The sequence below is a fragment of the Camelus ferus genome, chromosome 20 (genome assembly GCF_009834535.1).
Source record: "Camelus ferus isolate YT-003-E chromosome 20, BCGSAC_Cfer_1.0, whole genome shotgun sequence".
In the NCBI taxonomy this organism is placed as follows: Eukaryota; Metazoa; Chordata; class Mammalia; order Artiodactyla; family Camelidae; genus Camelus; species Camelus ferus.
Window position 1 is genome coordinate 34,437,657 of NC_045715.1, and position 16,552 is coordinate 34,454,208.

At 44.6% G+C, this 16,552-nt stretch overlaps 1 long non-coding RNA gene across 3 annotated transcripts in view; it reads left to right on the top strand.

Annotated features, from left to right (window-relative positions):
• Nucleotides 1-15,663, top strand: part of LOC116658314 — a 380,608-nt gene extending 364,945 nt beyond the window's left edge. For all 3 annotated transcript variants that reach the window (XR_004313651.1, XR_004313650.1, XR_004313652.1), the window contains 2 exons: nt 3,157-3,217; nt 15,159-15,663. This is a non-coding gene — a long non-coding RNA (uncharacterized LOC116658314). The remainder of the gene's footprint in view (nt 1-3,156; nt 3,218-15,158) is intronic.
• The last annotated feature ends 889 nt before the right edge of the window (nt 15,664-16,552 follow it).

Sequence of the window (16,552 nt, forward strand, 5' to 3'; positions counted from 1 at the left end):
ATACCTAGCCACCTGCTCATCCTGTAGAAGGCATTAATAGCCTTTTTTGTTAATAGCACAGTAATTCATTTGTAAAAATATGAGCCATGTGGCAAGCAGTGAGAGCAGAACAACGAAAAACACTGATGAATCATTTCAGCCTGGTCACAGCAAAAGAGAGACATAGAACAGAATTGCTTCAAGTCATTGTTGCCAACAACCTCAAATAGTTACAGAAACTTAAGAGTGTTGAGGATTATTTATTTAAGATGTCCATAAATGTGAGTGTCTGTTACCTCCCGTTTTCTGTAGCATGTCAGATGCAGCCAAACCTTTAAATATACAACTGAATTTTAAAAAAAAGAAAAAGAAAGACAATGAAGAGAGAGAGAAGGGAAGGAAGGAGGGAGAGAGGGAGGGAAGAAGAAAAGAAAGAAGGAAGGAAGGAAGGAAGAAAAGAAGGAAGAGAGGGAGGAAGGAAGGAAGAAAATCCCCTTGGTGTCAGAAATGAAAAGGGAAATTAAAGTCAGAACACAGATCTCACGACCTGATGCCACCAATGCTGAGAAGGATGTCAGATTAGACACAGGCTCCAAGGAGTTGGGCTTGAAAGCCCAAATAAGGTCAAGAGATGTGGCCTCAGGAGGAGGAGAATTTGAGGTTACACAAAGCCAGAACCCTTCAGTGATAGAACTAAAAAGACTATCCCCAGCACAGGGGAGTGACCCCGATGCATTTTTCTGCCCTGGGCTATGGATGGACAAAAAGTCTCCTGTGAGAAATTATAAAACTAGGCCTGCCTGCACAAGCTGTGGGCATGGCCTCTAATTTTCACTCCACGCATGCCACAGGACTTCCCTCAATGGTATAAATTAATGTAAAACTGATCCCGGACCAGTGAAATTCCGAGAACGTAAGCAAGAAACAAATGCAAAATTCTCTGTAACAAGACCTCCTCAATCTCCAGCTTCCCAGGAGGAAACGAAAAGAAAACAAAAATTCAGGTGACCGTGCCATAAAAATTGTAAACCACATGAGGACATGATGGGTCCTAAGACACTGAGATCATGGAAAAATCCAACAGCAACTTTAAATAAAAATATTTTGAATAATTAAAATAGCATGGAAGCCACAGGAGGAAATTGAAATCCCATTATGAACCAGAGTAGACATATTTGAAAACAATCCAAATAGAACTTCTAGAAAGAAACAGAAAAAAATACAGTAATTGAAATTTTATAAAACCTAATTTGATGTGTCCAACACCTGGATTAGGCTTGGCTAGAGCATTAGTGAACAGAAAGACGTATCTAAGGCAATTGTTCAAGATGCAGCTTGGGGAGAAAAGGAACCAATGATGTACTGAGACCTAAAATGAGAAGAAACAGAGGAGAAGATGCAGAGAAGAAAGGCAGTTGTGAGCAGAGGCTGTTTAACTGAATCAACGATGACTGAACATTTACTAAATTCGATGATCAAGTGAACTCTCAGACTCAGGAAGCACCATGAGCATCAAGCAGGATAAAGAAAAATAAATCTACCTAAGACTCATCTTGGGAAACCTGCAGAACACCAACCATGAAGCGGCCAGTAGGACCCACCAAGGAACAACATTTACATTGAAAGCGGGCTTCTCACCAGCAGAACCAGAGCAGGGGGGTCGTGGGAGGAGCATCTTCAGAGAAGTGAGTGGTGGGGGAAAAGGCAACTTAGAACTTCATTTAGACAAAGGTTGGGGGGTTCCCATCCACGCAATGTTGCTGAATGAGATTTTTGAAAGTAGGTAGAAGGAGATTAAACCCCCGGAAGAAGAGAGTCGAGTGCAAGAAGCAACAGTCAACAGGTGATGGGTGTGCTGTGAGCCAGACGGCATCCGGCCTGGGCTGTGGGGAGAGCTCGGGGCAGCCTCCATCTCTCAGATGACAGCATTTGAACAGGGACAGCAGTGGGATCTCAGTTGTCTCCAGGGGCATCCTTCTTCGATTTTCCAGAGGACTTCTCATTTTGAAAGTTCAAATCTTAAGCCTTGATCTGCACTGAACGCCCAAACGATCATTTGCTGGGGGTCTCAATGCTCAGGCTTCTTACTTCCCTCTGAGTCAGTCTGGTGTGGGAAAGGGACCCTGCGTCATGTTCTCTGCTTTGGGTCCTGGACCAGTGAGCCTTTGGATAACAAAGAAAACAGTCCTTAAAGCACAGTGCATCCGCCTTGGTTCTTCACCACTCCCAGCCGCTCTCGGTTACCAGTAACCTCTGGAACTTGGGTTCTCGGTCTTTCAGCTGTTTGTTTTGGGTCGTGCACACCCACCTCCTGACCTTGCTTCGATGCTCCTGCTTCCAATCGCCTCCTCCTTAACTGCCCCGCCCCCACTTTCTCCAGCCCTCTTCCCCTAGAATCTGGTCCTTTCCCGTTTGCTGCGTTTCTTCTCCTGAGTGGTCATTAATGCCCTCAAAGCCTCGACGTGACATTTGACACTCTCTGTCCATCTGTCTCTGCCCTGTTAGTTGAGGGCAGTTCTCATATTAAGGATAAGTCAGCATCCCACAGAGGGACTGTTCAAACAGACTGCTAGGACACATCCCAGAGTTCCTGTTTCAGTAAACCTGGCATGGGACCCAAGAATCTGCATTTTAACAAGTTCCCAGGGAATGACTGATGCTCCCAGTCTGAGGGTTACAGTTTGACAACCACTGGGAGTCCCTTCTCTTTGGAGAAAACCACCCCTTTTTGGCTGTCTTTCCCGATCCCTCTTATTCACGTGCCCTCAACAGTTTGTTCACACCACAGGCATGGCATTGTACTATATTTTATTCCAGTACATTCTATGAATCATAGTATGTGGAAGTTATTTGCCAATACCTTTATCCAGGTAAAAGTCCTTTATGTAGGTATAATCCAGGTGTCTCAAGAGCATGAATACCTTTTACTTTTTCTTCAAATAATTTGGAACCTAATATCTAGCCACTAGGCACGGGGAGAAATAGGAAGTCTGGGTTGCTCTCATTAGAGTAGATCCAGGGGCTGAGAGGATCAAGGTCATGCTCTTGGCAATAAGCCTGTGCTTTTCTGCAACTTTCTGCAAGGTTGCCACCCGCATTCACTGGTCGCTAACTTGGCACACTTACCATGTGTCTGATCCTCTGTTGATCCTCAAAACATTCTGTTTGTCCTTGTAGGAACTGTATGAAGAAGAAGATACAGAGAGGTCAAGGGAGCTGCCCACAGATCTTACAGACGGTGAGTCATTCATTGGATAGAATAAACTCCACGCCCATACTCTTGGCCACAGGGCTGTCCTGTCTGACCTCATTTTTATTTCATAAAATTATTCTGGGGAGGGCTGCCAGATGACTTGTTATTGGCTACATATACTGGCTACATGGGACCTTCCTGGGAAGGTGAGGTCTTGTCAGGGTTAGAGGTGAGGGTGAAGGGTCAAGATGAATACGGATTACTACATTCTTCTTTACCTAGGAGGGCGCACAACTACTGACTCCAAAAATGTCGTGGGACGAATCCCACACATTAGCCATCAATCTCCCAGTGAGGAAAGACATATGAAGATAATGTTTCTCCATAATGCTGTGTGATTTGGGTAGCCAGAAAATGAGTGGTTTCTGCAAATGCTCATGAAGGAACTTTCATGCACTTGAATCTCCCCGAATAGAGAATCTTGTTTCTCTGTTGCTACCTTTGGAGAAGCAGTTGCCATTGCAGCCCACGGGTTCTCAAAGAAATGGATTCCGCCAATAATCTCAGGGAACTTGGCAGTGGATCCTTCCCCAGTTGAGCCTCTGATGAGAACCCCGCCCTCCCTGACACCCTGAGTGCAGCCCTATGTCCCTAAGCAGAGGATACAGCTCTCCTCTGTGAGTGCCTGGACTCCCAAGCCACAGAAGCTGTGAGATAAGAAGTGTGCATGCCTTTCAATCTGCTAAGCTTGTGACTTTCAACTTTCAACTGCTTTTGGGTGTATTTTCATGCACTTTATGCACACATGGCTTTTGTATGGCCCAGTTAGCTCTGATCTGACAACTGCATCATCCCTGAGCTCACACATGTTCAACTGCATTTTCAGCATCCGGTTATTTATACAAGATGCAGAGGGACAACTATTGGATTTTCCAATTGCCATACATCTATCTCATAACCCTGGCCTCTGATATTTCATCCATAGGGGAAAAGGATGACTTGATGCCCTTTGCTGCAATGTCTTGGCTCACATTTCCAGCACACACGTGGAAATTACTGGCAGTATCTTCTGGTAGTATGTCCTGACTCCTTGACGCTGTTGTCCAGCTCACTTTGACCTATTTCACCAGCCGTGTTCTTCTGTTTATCGCAGCTCATGGAGCAGCTGCCTCCTTGTGTTTCTAAAATTCCATAAAATAGTACAGGTCATTGCAAGTACACTCTGCTGTTATTTCAAAGTCTTTACAGGGTCCATTTTGACTGAGTAACTGAAGTATGAGGACTTTGGTCACATCCTCAGAGACTTTCTCTGCATGAAGAGTTCCTCACTGCCCCTGCATCTTGGAGGCTGTGAAGAAACCATGGGGAAAGGCAGGACCACAGAAGGCACAGGGCAGCAGAAGAAGGAAGGGGAGGGTGGGCTCCAGCTGGGATCAGAGGAAGAGCCCCACCCCCCACCGCCACCCACACACAATACTCTCTGCCTCCAGCCCATGCTGGGTATTTTGCTCTGACCAGGAGGAAGACGAGAAGGCAGAACAAAATAAATGATGCTCTTTTAAGATAGAGGCAGATTCTTCTCTTTTCTACCACCAATCAGTTGTGAGCTAAAGCCAGAATTGATGCTGTACATATGTATTTTTAAAAGTCTATAAATATTCTATAGACTTTCTAAGAAAGGTCTACCTCCTCTGCTGAAAGTTTCCGTTAGAGGATTTCCTTAAAGAGTATCTACACTGGCACACTCGAAAGTAAATTTGTTTTCGCAGGTAAAACTCGAGAAGTAAATTTCATTCTGCTTTAAATACTGTTAATTTAATTAATGGGAGACTCTTTGGGCCAATTTCAGCACTACGATTAAGACCTGGATGTGTCCGTTCATCTGTTATTTTACTGATCCAGCTAGCGTCCAATGAGCACTTAACTATGAGCCGCCTGCTGCCAACATGGCTCAGACCAGGGGTCGGCAAGCTACAGCCCAGGGGTCCAATCCAGCCTGCTGCCTCCTTTTGTATATAAAGTTGCATCAGAATAAGCCACGCCCCTTCATTTACATATCATCTGCGGCTCTCTTTTTGCACTGGAGACCTTATGGGCCACAAAGCCAAAAATATTTACCAACTGGCCGTCTGCTGAAAAAGTTTGTGACCTCTGGTTTATGGGACTTGAAGATATTATGCCTGGCTTCACTTCCTGATCTGAATAATGAGGACATAAATGTCCACCCTGTGCAACTTACAGTGTTCTTCTGTGTACAGAAAAGTGATCTTTTAAAATAGGAAGCAGCCATAGCTGTCGCTGACTGAGAGCTCATTCTGAGCCAGGTGCTGTGCTGAACCCTTTCAGTGGGTCACCCTACTGAGTCCTCGCAAGGTGGCTGTCCTCAGTGATTCTGTGGGACAAATGGAAGTGGCCTGCCAGCAGCACAAAGCCTGCCTCCCCGCTCGGGAAGGTCTGTTCTCAGCTCCCAGATGTGTGGCGAGGACCGGGCATCTCTCAGCCGGGTTGGAGCCCAGACAGATAGCGGAAGCCAGCACGAGGGGCCCGCACAGCACCGACCAGTGACACTGGACCACGTGCCAGTTTCAGAATAATCATCCTTCAGGATTATCTCACTGGTGCTCCGCGAACAAATTATTTAAATGTATTTGCACAACTCTTCACTCTGAGTGTATTTATCCTTTACGAGCACTGAGGGCCAGCCGCAGAAAAGGAGTCCTGGGAATTCCACGTGAAGGATGTAAACTCATGTACCGCCGCTGTCATGTCTGAGTGTCATACATGCAGCCACTTAACTCAGCCTGTCCTGTGTGTCTAGCAAAGTATTGAAGGCGCCAGACTTTCTGTAGGATGCTCAATATTAAATGTTCCACTTTACATGTTATATGCCTCTTAAAATGGCATATGCTGTGAAAGATACTTGGGGGAAGAGAGGAGGGCATGGGGAGGTAGGTAACCACCCTACACGGTGATGAAATCACTCTCTGTTTAAATGCCCTTCCCTTAATTCAAGTGACATTTTGACAGCAGCTCGCTGTCAGTCCAATGGTTTGACCTATACAACAACCTCTAATTATTACTAATTAAATAATTAATTATTCATAGGCACGCGTTCCATTAGCATAGCAGAGATGTGTTGGAATATGAGTTATATGTGGTTTATGAATCTTCAGAAAATAGATTCTTTAATAAATTAATAAAGGGGCTCTGGGGTTTCATTAAAAGGTGGCTGGAGGGTGTGCTTGCCTGTTTCCAAGGAGACCACAGGTGGTTCGTTGCTTTTTTTTTTAAGTTAAACTTGTTTGGGCTAGATGATTTTTTTTTTCCCCACCCTTTTCTCCCTGCTCTGTCCTCAGGCAGAGAACGGAACATTTTAATGAAACCCCTGTTGTCTTCATACCACTTTGATCCCCTTGTGTTCTCTCTCGGTCTACACGTTGGCCAGTCGGATGAAGGGCTTCAGATTTCCACCCCCCAGTATGAAAAACCGTGGCGTGCCCTCCATGAATAAACAACGTTGCGGTGGAGACCTGGCGAAGAGAAAGGCAGAGCAAACAAAGGGATGAAGGAAAATGCATAAATTCAAATGACAAGGGCCTCATTTATCCACTTAATTACCCTGACTCCTGACTCCGTGAGCCACTGTGATTATTTTTCCAGTTCATTCCGATGTAAAGAACTTAGAGGAAAAGAAGCTCGTCCATTTTTCTTCCCCCCCAACAATCTCTTGGCCACATGGAGTTCCGGGACTTCGTTATCTCACCATAATAATGATCATGGTAATATTAATATCTTCCAGCACTGTTCGCTAAATAGTGATAAAAATAGTAATATTAATGTTTCCTAACATCCATTTTCGATGCTCTGAGGCACATTATAAATTCTGTCTTTGTTTAAGCAGTGGGGAACCCACAAAATATCATTACAGTTATCATTAGAACTCAAGGGCACTCTTCAGCATCTGAAATGCAGGGCTATGTCAGCGAGCATCCCGGGGCCGCGGAGGGAGCAAGAAATGAATAACATTGAATTTTTTTATCCTGTTTCAACATTTGACCTATTTTGGAAAAGATGACTTTTTCCTTCTTTAATACCTATACCTGCTGATTATTCTCACAAAAGGTAGAAGAACTTTTTTTTTTGGAAACCAGCTGCAATCATCCCTTCAGAGTCACTAGAATTCCCCCCCCCCTTTTTTTTTTCCCCTCCCACTGTCTTTCCCCTTCCGCTACAAACAGGAGGGGAATTAGATCCTCACCCAGTAACAGCCATCTGCTTTCTGTTGCCCAGGGGCCACACCCCTCTGTACGTGGGTAGCATTTGGTCCAGGTGAGGGATGGCAGACAGACAGAAAAGGAACCCTCCCAGGACGGAGCTGATGAGGATGGCAGAGGAAACGCTGACATCACCATCACCTCCCGGGCCTGATCAGGGGAACAAAGCGTTCCCTGGCAACCTGTAAAGAAGATACTCTTTAGCAGTGGGCTTAATCTTCCAACATTTCCTTGTATCTTCATCTTCTCCTTATGAAGAGCCGGTTTCGAGCTCTATGGTGGCCCGGCCACTCTGCGGATGGCCGTCAGCTGTTGGGAGACCGGAGACCCCCTCCTGCGCCTTTGAGGGCGTGGTCTCAGCCGACCCTGGCCTTAGCCTGACACTGTGTGCCTTTCCTCTTTTTTTTTTTTTTTTTTTGCCTGGTCCCCAGTTTTGATGGGTTTTTGGATTTGGTTTTCTTTTGTTTATTTTCTTCTCCCTTTAAAAAATTCTCTTCTTTCTCTTGCCACCTCCTCCAGTACATTCACTCTTTTCTCCTCCCTCATTTCTTTCCCTCTCCCATCATTTTTCTGTCTGGTTATTTTTCTGAAGATGTCTGCTAAGTGGGCAGTTGTATGTGGAATTTTTTTTTTAACTTGGCAAAATATAGAGATGGCACCGTTCGTTTATAAGTATTTGGACTGGAACATACAATCAAGAGAGGTAAAATAATATCAAGCCATGAAAGTTAATTACTAACACAAAAGGACGTTTACTAATACTTCTGATAGGACTACGAATCATTTTAGGAAAATATTATCAACCCCACAGGCATCCAGGGCACCACCTCCCTTTCTAAAAAATGAACTCAGAGAAGATTAAAGCCTTAATTAAACACATACTTTATTTCTGTATCTAGTTTTCACAAACGACATCCTTTTAATATGAAACTGACGTGCTGGCCTCACGCACATGCCCAGAAGAGTCAGATAATCAACAGCAGTTTGTAATAACATTGCACCAGAATAATTAATAAAGTCTGAGGTTCAGTGAAAAGTGTTCCCCCACAACACAAGGAGGAGATATTCATCTTCGCATAGGACACGTAGAAGGTTTGAAGCTCTGAAAATTAGAGAAAGAAATGAAGTGTTTGAGGGCTTGTCATAACTTTGCCCGCTCTGTTCAATTTGGTTTTCTATTTTTCTTAACTCTTGTTCTCTTTTTTTTCCCTCCCTATTTCACAGGATGAGATTTGCTCCTCAACTTGGCTGGCTTTCCAAAAAAGGACACAGATCCTGTAGCAAATTCAAACCATGTTAACGTCAACTTTCTCTGGCCAGGTGCTGCCATTTCCCTAGATTCCATCAGGTCCTGAATTGAATGGGGCAGTGGATGGGTGTTAATATTTACTGAGCACCTTCCATGAGTTTGGCACTTTGTGTATGCTACGTTACAAACGCTCACATAAACCCACAGGCAAGCATCATGATCCTCATTTTACTGATGAAGAAATGGAAGCTCAGTGACATTCAGTCGACTGTTGATTCAGTCAAAGACTGTTTATTGAGTGCCTACTGAGTGCCAGGTACCACAGGAAGCATTTGGATACAAAGTTAAAGAAAGCACGGTCTGTGTTTTTGTCCTCTCTTAAAGCAGAAAGAAATACTCTAACAGATCATTTCTATAAAACAGAGGACACGAGGAGGAAATACATTCTTAAAAGTCCACCTGGATTCCTCCTTTCACGTGGGCTCCTGCTCGCCCCACAGAAGCCTCCCTGCCCCTCCACATAGCAGTCCAGCCGCACCCGCCGCTGGCCATGGGAGGGTTTTCCACAGGCACACATTTCCGTGTTAACCAGGAGAACTCTTAAGTAGCCAAGAGTCAGAATGCAATCAGATGTTAACGCATGTGGCAGAGGATGGATTGTTTTTCCTTTTTTTGGTTTATTTATATCCTCTCTCAGGGGGAAGGGAAGGGAGGGGACAGTGCAAGGATATTCCATGGACTGTTTCACTACGGTCTAACTGTAAAGAATGCTTCGTGACTCAGACCTTTTCCATCCCATAGATGTGAACACTTCTAATGGATTGTATATATGCACCCTCTCAACACACACACACACACACACACACACACACACACACAAACACCCCTATGTGGCCTGAGTCTAGTTCCGGGTTTCTAATCCTTCTCAGCCCCACATTCCAGGCAGCCACTTCCAGTGGGTCAAAGTAGCCCCTGAAATGCATTTAGACTAAAGCAGAGCAGAGCTGCAGTTGGGACCACACAAGGCAGTGCTAGGACTTTTAAATGGTTATGATGTGCTCATAAGGGTAGGATCTCAGGCTCTCAGTAAAATGTCAAAGAACTCGTTAATACCTTTTTGCTGCATCCCTGCCCTGTGGACCCCTCGTTACCTGTTTGATTGCCTCACAGCCTCAATGTGGGCGATCTAAAGCTGTGACACCTTCTAAAGGCTTGCCTGCTCCAGGTTAATGATGAATCCGGCTCCAGCAGCTGTTAGTGATGTCTTTCTCCTTGGCGTCTTTGCTTTGGTGACCTCTAGGGCCAATGGATGACAGAATACATCTTATAAGCCGTCCCTAAATTTTGCGGAAGCAAAGTCTCTACTTAGTTAAGGCTATAAGCCAATGCAAAAGAATAGATCTTGGCCTGAATACATCCTAAGGGTTTTGACCAGGGTACAACTAGGCTCCATCAAAGTCTTCCCCAGCCTTGCTGACCTGCTAAGAAGCCTCATTTTCTAACTGTCACCTGATGAAGCTCGGGAGGACAAATTTATTGCCAACCTCAGAGAATTACTGGTCTGTTGGAAGGTCTGTCATCTGAGTCATACTTAGCATCAAGCCCTATAAACAGGGGTTAGTCCCTTGTAGATGATAATTCAGTGCCTTGTGGATCAAGATAAGGAGGCGGAAGACCCACATGTTGTCTGTCAGTGGACAGACTTTCCGAGAGACTGGGAGCCAGCACTCCCGACAGGGGTCCTGGGCTCGTCCCCCCACTACTGTATTTCAGTGACTTCGTGTCTCTAATTCCTCTAACTCTTGCTCTTTCTCTGTGTCTTTGGGCACTTTCAATGTTAGCCTCAGCTGGACATGGGGAACTGAATTATGTGCAAATATGAAAATGCAGGTGAGAGTCATGGATATTTCTGGGCCTTTGGCCTCTGGCTCAGACCTACAAATGGGAAAAGATGGGGATGTAAGCAAACTGACTAGAAAGTTCTGGTTCCCAGTGGGGCTTTGGTCGTGTTAGTACTGATGAATCGGTAAGTACTGTATCATCTCATTCATGCACCTGCTGCCTTTTCTTTTCCAATAGTTCTAGACCGGTTGACTCTCATTTGAAATATACCCTGTAAATACGATTCAAATGCTAAAACTTGCAAACCCATCACTCACTGCCCGTCTGAGAAGAGAGACTGGACTAAAGAAACATCACAGCGAGTCCTCTCCAGCTACTTTATCCTCATGGGAGGCACCTCTTTATCATAAAAACTGTTATAGTTACACTTCCTTTTCTATTATGTAATATATAAAATATGAATATGATATATAAAACATATGACATGGCTGTACAAAGCACATATACTCATAAGCATGTGCATGATCAGGTGCACGATATGCAGCAAATTCTCTTTTTTTTTTTTGGAGGGAGATTAATTTTTATTCAGTTTATTTACTTATTTAAATGGAGGTACTGGGGATTGAACCCAAGACTTCCCTCATGCTAAGCATACACTCTACACTGAGCTATCCCCTGCTCCCCCAGGGCACATGATATGAATGTGTGTATTTATAATCTGTCATATGTCCATCCATCACATATATGCCTGCACACACATTCATCATGTGTGCACACACACATGTATGTAAAAAGGCGTGTAACATGTGTACATGCAATATGCATACAGATACATTATAAGGCGTGTGTACATGGTATGCAATGTATACACATGTATAGCGTACTTATGTAAGTAAGCATATAACATATATAATATAAATAATATTCATACCATGCACATGTAATATATACCTACATAGCACATAGATCTAGAACATATAACATATGTACCTATACTATATGTTTTATTTGTATGATATATGTAAATATGTAATATGTAAAACATAGACTATGTTTCAGAATATATACATGTAACACACACACCTAACAATGTATAAAATACTTGTATAATATATGATAATGTTATGAATATGCTCATCTTTCTATTCTAAGTTGAAAACTCAAATATATAAAATACGACTTTACATATAATTTCAATCTTTAATAAAGTGCCCTTATATAAAAGGTGAAAAACAAAAGCAATGGATAAGGAAATAACATGCATTTCAATTGGGAAAATCTTGGACATGACTGTGCTAGAAGTCATGATGATGAATTTGATTTTTTTTTAACCCACTTACAATGACTAACTCTGGATTAAGAGCTGTAAAAAAGATCAGAAGCCACTCCAGTCAAGCCAAACGGGAACATGAAAGAACAGAGGTGGAAGCAAACACCAGACTGAAAACGAGCATTAGGCTAATAACAGACTAGATTTATTAGCATATCACGAGAGGAAGGTGGAAATAACCCCCAATGATGTAGGAATAACACACCAGGCACATGACCGGATCTCTGCATCCAGGAGAGTCCAGTGGGATACAGGAAAAATCAGAAGGGGCGTGGGATGCCTCTTCATTGTGTCAGACTGTCCGTACATTGCAAGTATTTACATGCTTGGGTCTCACCCACTAAGTAGTTCCAACAGCACCCTCAAACCTGAGGACAACCAAAATCACCCTGCAGATTCCAAAGCATGCTCATTGGCTGGACCTCTCTGGTTGAGAGCCACTCCTAGAAGGAATGGACTAAATACTGCTTTTATCCAGAACTTCACTGTCCGATGAATGGTTCTGAATGAGCCATATTGTTCTATTTAAACCATGTTTCTTTGAAATTCATAATTCTTTTCTGTCCACATTTAAAGCAGTAAGTTCCCACACATCGAAGCTTCTCTAGCTTTCATCCAGACGTCCAGTCATGTAGATGGGCCTGAAACGTTTGGCACATTTGGTCCACTCAGGGCAGTCTGAAAATCTATGAGCAGTGCGATGTGTTTGCCCCACCACCCGTGAGACAGCTCGAGCAGTGAGGATACGGCCACAGTCATACCTACGCGAATTTTCTCTCTCAGAAAGCAGCCCCAGCCACGAGCATCCTTGTAAGGATTCAGTCTCATTACTTAATGGGGTTCACCACGACCTGGTAAACACTTGTACAGGAGATGAATTACATGAAAAATATATGAAGGAATCACTTTCAAGGGAGAAAATTCACCAAAGCATTATCCATAATCTCAAGGATGTCAAGAAGGAACCATCTCTTAGCTTTGCTTGGTGATTTTGGGGTGAAAGTCAGAGAATAATGCTGTACAAGTCAAAGATCTTTCTCAAGGACTCATTTCCTCTCCCTAAGAGGTCATTGATCGGGTGTTTCCAAAGCCTCCACAAATGCGGTACAGGATGGCCTAATCCCATGCATTCTTGCAATAACCAGCTCAACGACAGAAAGCATGACTAACGATCAAGGCTGGCCCTTCTGTATCCCCCCCCCGGGGGACAAGTTACATTCAAATGCTTCAAGGTCATAGAGAAGATCTAGGTATGATTTCCATTTTGTTCTGAACAAAATCTTCAGCGCTCACAGTGTCATGCGCCTGAAGGAGGAAACACAGGGACAACACCACTGCATATCGTACGTGCTCGTGCTATTGTCCGTGACAGTGCATGAGGAGGTGCTGGTTCTCTGATGGACAGTGATTCCTTCGTACAGCAAACGTTTATCCAGCACTTAGGATGTGCCAGGCAACCCTCTAAGTACCTCACCTCTGCTAACCCATCTAATCTGCACAACAACCTTCTGCTCGTACTATTATTATCCCCAAGTTACAGACGGGGAGCAGAGGCACAGAGAGGCTGTGTAACTAGCGCAGGCTTACGCATTAACGAATGACAGAGCTAATCTGCATCCACGTAGTCTGGCTCCAGAGTCTTCTCTCCAAACCAATGTGCCCTGCTGACTCTTTGACTCATTCTTTGCTCTCCTTGAAATGTAGTAGCTGTGTTTTAAGAACTAAGGAGAAAAAAAAAATTGATGATTGGCCAGTCTGATTTTGGGATAGCTCTTAGACTTGGCAAGAACCTATCCCTCAAAGGTCTTTAAACTTTCTCAATAGCTCAGTTTTGTTTTTTTTGTTGTTGTTGTTGTTGTTTTTTTTCTTTTTAAGATCAGTTGATTGCTCACCCTATGAAATGCCCACCTTGCATAATGGCAGAGAAACTCATCCGAATGAGTTGCATTCTGTTTGCATCAACCATCATCCTCCCTCTTTTTCTGGAGCCCAAAGATATTAGAAACCACAGACACAGCTCCCTACTTCCATCTTCTCTTTTTATGCCCCATGCCCCCACCCTCTTCCCCTTTAACCAGCATTAACTCTGGGCAGATTTCACAGGAGATTTTCCAGCTAGGAGACCAGTGGGACCCTCTGGTCCTGTCCTGGCTCACCCCGGCCCCTCCCTCCTCCACCTCCGGCTTCCCCCCTGATGGAACACGCCACACCCCTCATCTTTCCGATTCTGGGTGCTTCCCTCTTCCTGACTGCTGAAGGCTCTGAATGGGCCTCTTGTGTAAAAGGAGAGACAATGGCCCTCCTTTAACGGGATTATTTACAATAGGGAGAGGAGCTTGAAAAAGAGGGAGCGGGAGCGACAGTTATAGCAAGAGGCCTGACTGTGGAGCCGTTCTTTTCTCGGGAGGAGTCTGGCACCCTCCGCACCTTTTCCTGGCCAGCGCCCAATCTCTCCGCGGCTTGGGGGGGCCCTTGGGTTCCTCACAGTTTCCGGGCGCCGGCTCCGCAGCGAGTCCTCCGGTTCGTTGTTACGTTCACAGCCCTGTCTTCTTCGATCTAGGGACACTGGGGCATCCTGTCCCATCGCCCGTGTCTTCAGATGATTTGTCTCCCCCGGGCGCACCTGCGCGGGGAACAGAGCGCTAGCGGTGGGAAAGGCAGAGGGCGCGCCGGACCGGGAAGGCGGGCTCGCTCAGGCTCCGCGCACTTTGGAGAACTGGGAAACCCTGGCGCCTCTGGGCCAGTGGGTTAAGAAAAGTTGCCTTCTCTCACCAGCCCCAGCCCCCCAGCCCCACAGTGGGGTTCACACTGCACAGGTGCAGGTGTATGTGGGGCAGCTTGAGTGGAGGGTGACCTCTCCATCAGCCTTTGTCTCCAGCTGACCTTAGCGGCCACGCGGTGCAGGGGCCGGGGGCAAGGCCCCCACCGCCACGCTGCGGTGGGGGTCTGAATCCTGGGTTTACCGTTTGTGAGCCCTGTGGCTCTGTCATCTTGGGCAAGATTTTTTTTTTAATTAGGCTATTTTTTAAATCATTTCATTTTTTTATTGAAGTATAGTTGATTTACGATGCTGTGTTAGCTTCAGGTGTACAGCAGAGATTCAGATCTCTCTCTCTCGCTATATATATATATTCTTTTTCAGATTCTTCTCCATTATAGGTTATCATAAGATACTGAATATAGTTCCTTGTGCTAAACAGCAGGTCCTTGTTGTTTGTCTATTTTATACACAGTGGTGTGTATCTGTTAATCCCCAGCTCCTAATTTATCTCTCCTTCCCTCCCTTGACAGGACACTGACCCTCTCCAGGCCTTGGGCTTCTTGTCTGTGAAGTGGTTCTGCAATAGTAGAATCTAATCAGAGGGCATTCTGAAGATGAGGTGAGAAAATTCATAGGAAGCATGTAAAAGAGTGTGCCAGCGGAAAGACAGCTCTCCCTAAATGCTGGCTGTTACAGTTATGAACGGGAGTGTGCTGACGGCCCCTAGACCTTAGCAACAATGGGGAGTGCCCGGCGTGCGTCTAGTTTGCTAGCCTCATCCCTTCCGTACGTTGTGCTCTGATCCCAAGAATTCTCCCCATTGTTCTGAATAAAAACCTATAATGATAACAATGCCTGCCTTTTGTGGTGCATTCGCCATATTTCATGTCCTGTGTTGCGTACTTTGCACATATGATATCGTTCAGTCGTCCCCACATCTTTCTAAAATGGAGTCTTCTTTTAACCCCATTTCTTAGATGAAGAGCCTGATGCTCGCAGAGGCTCAGCAACTTGTCCATGGTCTAAAAGACAGCAAGTAATTCAGGGGGCGTTTGGGAAAACCCATTATCCTGGGACCCCACTACTGTCTCCACAACTGAAATCTGCTTCAATCTGCAAAACTCATTGCCCAATCATTTTTTTCCTTTGCCTTCTTTTCATCTTCTAAAAAATGAATAGCTTTTCCTGTCCCTGCTCACTCCTTCCTGGAAGCAGAGGTCCTGACATTTTGGAGACCTGCAAAGGCTGTACAAACAGTTTGGTACAACTGTCTTATTTACAAGGGAAATGGAAGTGGTAAACTTATAAATAAAAACATCCTGCCCTCAAGGGTACAAGTTAAAAAGAAAGCATAATGCCTTGCCTGAGCTCCTCCAAGGGGCAGGCCCATGGAGGACAAAAGGATTGATCACATCCTCTCAAATGCCACCCAGGCTGGTGAAGATGGGCTGGGCTCTGGGGGGCTGTCCCCGTGTCCTCAAAATTAAAGTGTTACCAGCCACAACCAGTTTTGTCTATTTTAAATTCTAGTTCAGTCCTGCAAACTGGCTAGTTTTTCAAGTAATACATTCTTCTTTTTTTTTTTTTTATTTTTAATGTAGATGGCTTTGCGAACAGACTGATTTTTCTTCTCATTCCTTTCCTGAACTATTGCTTCATCTGTCTCCTCTATATTTTATTTATTCAATTTTCTTCAAATTGCACCGTTTGTTACTTGGCCTCCGGGAGCATTGGCTATTAAAACTCCACTAATAATTTTAATTGACTTAAAATGATGTAACAACAGCACAGCTGCCAAGAAACACGGGGCCTCCAAAGAGGTGTTCCTGCAGGATGAAGGCATTAAACAAAGCAGGGTGCCAAAGGCTCTGAACCCCCAAATTGAGCAGAGTGTTATCAAAGAAGAGATGTTCTCATCAGGAAG